The sequence below is a fragment of the Myiozetetes cayanensis genome, unplaced genomic scaffold (genome assembly GCF_022539395.1).
Source record: "Myiozetetes cayanensis isolate MyiCay16 unplaced genomic scaffold, myiCay2020 scf5-8, whole genome shotgun sequence".
NCBI lineage: Eukaryota > Metazoa > Chordata > Aves > Passeriformes > Tyrannidae > Myiozetetes > Myiozetetes cayanensis.
The window spans coordinates 111,066,845-111,071,870 of NW_026087742.1; the positions used below are offsets into that span (position 1 = coordinate 111,066,845).

Genomic DNA, 5,026 nt, shown 5'->3' on the forward strand with positions numbered 1-5,026 from the left:
CTGCAGAAGGAAAGCAACAGCCTGATCAAGCCATAATATAAAGAAAAAAACGAACCACACTGATTCTCTTTTCCTCTTGCTAGCCCCAGTATTTAATTTCTGACTTTTAGATTCTGCTGAAGTCTAAACACAGCAACACGGCACTGAACGAGAGGCTTTCTAAATTTTAGGGAATCTCTAGTCTTGCATTTAAAGTCTAAAGGAAATACAATGCTTATTCTGCGTATCTTCGAAATAAATCAACAACCAAGCACGATTCCTATCCTAGTGCTGCTGGAATGAGAAGCTAGATTCATAAAATGTTACACTATGGAAATCTAGAGTAAGAGTGCATTAAATCTGAGCCTTGCCCAGAACATTGATATTTTCCTGTCAGATTCCCATCGCTGCAACCTTTTTTTTGCCCTGTTTTTTACAAATGTAGGTTCCCTACATTTTTTGACTAGGAAATGAATACATGCAAGACCTCAGACTGCATGATTCTGGCAACACGAAGCAGCAGACATTTAAAAACACATTTATCATTTCAAGGAAGCCATTCCAGGTTGCTTTTTTCAGAGTGTGATTTAAAGCAATTTTGAAAATGTAGAACACTAAAATAAGAGGAAGATGGAGACATGACTATCTGTATGCTTCCAGATTCATTCAAGAAGAACAGGATACTCAAGAATATACATAAGAGTATAAAAGAGTAATTTCTGTGAAGAGTAGTTTCAAATCAAAATTCTTGGTTTTCCTCAACTAACGGAGAAAAAAGTTGCCAAATGGCACATTTTAGGGTTAACAAAGCAATGGTTGTTATTCATGCCCACTATGGCATATAAGTGAATACAGAAATAACTCATCAATGGTTTGAATTGGCATTGGATTTTTAAATCTGGTGGTTCTGATTTTAATTTAACATATCCTGTGGTGCAGTGTGTGAAATATGTACTTAACCCAGATTGTTGTGAGATGAAAGCACGCTCGTGTTTATTTTACATTATTTGCTGTAGTTTGTTGAAAGCCAACATTCCTGGGCAGTGAATGCAGCAGGGATGAATCATTTGAACTAGGTGAGGGGTTAGGAGCTGGAAGAAAATGAAAGTTAAATAACTACACTAAATTTCAGCAAAATAGGTTAAAAAATGTAACACTAGAAAAACTTTTATCTTCATTCTGAGAAAGGGAATTGTGGCACTTACTTCTATGGGGTTTCTACCAGTACTTTTAATGCCAGCCATGATTAGAGATAATTAACATCACACACTTCCTACCTTCAGAACTGAGGTGCTGAAGCAAAGTTAAATACAAATTGCTTCCAGGAGCTTTAGCAAATGCATCGAATGACAGTGTAGCACCAGGGAATCCATCCTAATGATTTACTATTCATATCACCATAGTTCACATGAATCTTAATCAAGGACCAGAACATCACCAGATTGAGTATTGAGTGGTTAAGAAAAAAAGATGGGCCCTGTGCTAGAGAGCTTAGCACCGAAGCAGAGGCAAAGGGGAATGACAAAGTAGGCGAAGAGAAAGGAGAGCAGAAGGAAATGATGGAACAGCAGCACTAGAAACGAGCTCAGCACAGGGACAGTCCACAGGAAAGATTTTCTGAGAGCATCCCAGAGGCTGTTAGTGATGATTTTGACAGAAGACAAGAGAGTCGCTGTGTGGGTGTTTGTGGTGGGCCTGTCTCACACCTGAGGAGTTGTGGGAGTGAACGGGCAAAGGTGCTTGTCCAGAAATCTGTCAAGCGGGAAAACGAGGTTCCAATGAAAGGCTAGATGAGGGCATAAATTATATCTGGTTAGTGGGTGATGCCCTGGGGAGACTTGAAAGCAGAACGAAGGGGCTTCTGCTGCACATATCAGGGCAGGGAGAGGGGAGGCAGAGGCAGTAGCAGAGTGAAAGCGAGTCATGAGGAAAGGATGCTCATAGCAGTGTTTGAGCTGGGTACAAGTTGGATGAGAGTGCATGTTGAGGCCAGAAAGAAAAGGAGGTGGGAGTAGCTGAGATTTGAAATGCCAGAAGCCTGCACAGGAATTTTAGCTTAAAGGAGATGAAAGGCCACAGGGTAAAGATGGTAACCAGAAAAAAATAAAAGAAAAAAAGAAAAAAATTACTGAGGATGTGAGAAGTCTGAGCCAAAGATGCCTCCTAGGATGCCTGTGGGACAGGCAGCATGCTCCTGAGGCCATATGGTACATCCCAGGGCTGTCAGCTGAGCTGTTCCCACCATGCTGGGCTTCAGCTGGAAGGGGAGTTGTCTTTTGGGTGGTGGTAGAGGGAGAGGAGCAGGGACGCAGATCTGTAAATCACAAGGGACAGGGGAAGAGCATTTGAATTTGGGCCAGTAGGTGAGGTTGCACAGAGATAGCACGAAGACACCAGAGCAGAAGAGAGAAGCAGATGCAGAAGTCCCTTGAAAGTGGGACAGTGAAGAGGAGCACCTGCAGAAGGAAGACTTGAGCAAGAAGGAGAAGCCAGAAGGTCACCAAGGGAAGATGATGGCTCTGTGGGTGCCTGGCTAGTGAAAGACTCAAGTGCTTTCCCCAGGGCTGTGCGCTGCTCCCTGTGATTTCACCATCTGGTCTGCAGAGGTCTCTTGCTGGTCTCCGACTTTCTTCCTCCTCCTTCCTGTCTTTAGCTGCTCTGCTCTCCTTGCTCAGGTGTGAACAAACATTAAGGAGACCGAGGACAGGCTGGGACATCCTGCATTAAAGATCAGCATTGCTGAAACCCAGAAGAAGCAGAGGTGCTGAAAGCTGCTGAAGTCAGGGTATCAGTGGGGCAGGTGGAAGAGCTGGGACAGAGGAGGCAGAACAGTGACAGAGGCTTTGCTTTCCTGGGGCTAGCTAACATGAGAGTTGCACAGCCACAAGGTTCATCATCACCCTACTCCCCCGATTTCAGTTTTCAGAGACAGCATGGTTAGTCCTTCATCATCCTGTCAGTCTGGTCCAGATGGCAGAGACTCAGAGCAAAGCAGTTATTCACCAGGAGTGATTGGACAAGGACAATCTCTCGCTAAAAGCAGTAAAGTTCCATTCAATTAAGACTGTACTATGTCTAGGAGCATTAAGGGCTGGACTGACGTAAAATGAAGGTGGTCCTGTGACTTTGGCCCTTCTTACGTCTGCACTTAGTGTATAGCTTCCATAATTGTGGTTAGTGCAATTTTTTTTGTTTATCGTAGGCTCATGCCCTTCAAAAATCATGGGAATACTTTGTCTGGAGTGTTTTGTGGTCACTCTCTGAATTATTTCTCTCAGGTAGAAAGATAAAGATGCTTAAATTTCTAGACTCACAGATTCATCAGAATTGGAAAGGACCTGTAAGTTCATTGAGTTAACTCAGCATTGCCACGTTCACCACTAAACCATGTCCCCAAGTGCCACATCTAGACAACTTTTGAGCATTTCTAAGGATGGTGATTTTATCACTTCCCTGGGCAGCCTGCTCCAAAGACTGATCACCCTTTCAGTTAATTTTTTTTTCCCCCTAATATCCAGTCTAAACCTCCCCAGGTGAAACTCCTTAGACTCCTTTGGATATGCAAGCTCAGATCCAATTCACAGGTACCTACTCGAGTTTTGGGCTGACCTGCTTGAGCCGCAGAGGCTTTTGATGGTGCTGAAACCCTTGCTTCTGTGCTGCGTAGCTTCTTTGCCCCTGACACGGCAGGAGGACATAACTCGTGCCCTAAACGGCTTTAGGATCTGGTGATGGATGGACTCAGCACGACCCAAGACGGGTGGGATGCTGCGGGGCATCTTCAGGGGCTCAGCCCGCGGTGGAGGGGGATCGGAGAGTTCCCATTCCAAGGCTGCCGGTCTTGAGGTGTGCTCTCGGTGGGGACTGCCCGCTGGTGAGGGGAGAGAGAGAGATGAGGGGCAGCGGGAGGAGCGGCGGCTGCATCGCGGAGCGGCGGCCGCCCGGGGGAGCGCAGGCACCGCGGGCCCCGCGCAGGGAGCGCCTGCAGGGCTTGTACGGCAGCCGGCACCAGGCTGGAGCGGCTGCTTTCGAACCCCATTCAGAATAAAACATTTATCCCCCCCCCCAACCCCCCATCCCCCGTTCCGTGCGTTACATAAATTTAAACTTTTTCTTCTTTCTTTTTTTTTTTTCCTCCTCCCCCCCCCACTTTATCGGAGCTCTCAAATATTCTGAGAGAGAGGGTTACAAAATGTGTTTACTTACTTACAAATTTGGAAGTAGCGACAAGACGCAATGCAGTGAATTTGTCATCTGCTCATGACTAGCAGATGGTCCTCCTTCTTTGCGAGCAAAACTGAGTGAGTCACATCTTGCCTGGTTCGGAGGATCGAACCGAGGAGCTCTCTCTGGCGCCAGGGTGGACGGTGTCGCCCGTCGCCGACCATGCCCACACAGCCAGTGGGCTCTCCGGCACCGGGGTGGGTTTCACCCTGCCTTTTCCAAAGGTCCCTCGTATTCCTCCTTCTTCCACGTTAGGTTAATTCGGGCGCGCTCCTGTCTGTAGAGACCGCTTCACGTGTCTCTCGCAGTGCAAAGGGATCTTTAAACGGGAACACATCACATTAACATTTTACAGACGAGCTGAAAGAGATAACTGTGAGTTATGCTTAAACGGGCTCATTTTTTAGCACTGGATGAAGCCAAAGTGGGAAATGCAAAAGAGCCTTTTGAGACCCTTTTGCCTGGAGTCTGTGCTGCTGCAGACAGTGCTGTGAAAACACAGTTCCCTGCACCAAGGCATGGTATGTTGAAGGTGGCTCTAAACTGTGCTGTTAGTCAGTAACAAAACAAAACAAAATTAAATTTAAAAAGTGCAACTCTGCACCGGTTTAGGGGTCTGTGCAGAGCTTGCAGGATTGGAGTTTCTTGTCCTGGTAAACCGATAAGGCTTGATTTTATTACAAGTATATTAGAAAGTTGTTTTACAAGGAAAGTCATCTAACATCCTCTCCTTCCTTCCCTCTCTGCTTCATGCTGATTTATCTTATTAGCTTTTTCCTCAGTCATGACACATTCCTGGTTTTGTCTTATCATGTAAATCTGC

At 45.8% G+C, this 5,026-nt stretch overlaps 1 protein-coding gene across 12 annotated transcripts in view; it reads right to left on the reverse strand.

Annotated features, from left to right (window-relative positions):
- Positions 1-4,671, reverse strand: part of LOC126648937 (uncharacterized) — a 29,910-nt gene extending 25,239 nt beyond the window's left edge. For 10 of the 12 annotated variants that reach the window (XR_007630942.1, XR_007630941.1, XR_007630940.1 and 7 more), the window contains exons 1-2: positions 4,186-4,671; positions 3,572-3,850 (exon numbers count right to left, since the gene is read on the reverse strand). The gene's annotated coding sequence lies outside the window, so the exon portion shown is untranslated. The remainder of the gene's footprint in view (positions 1-3,571; positions 3,851-4,185) is intronic. The other 2 variants (XM_050332658.1, XM_050332657.1) reach the window with 2 other exon arrangements.
- Between the last annotated feature and the right edge of the window lie 355 nt (positions 4,672-5,026).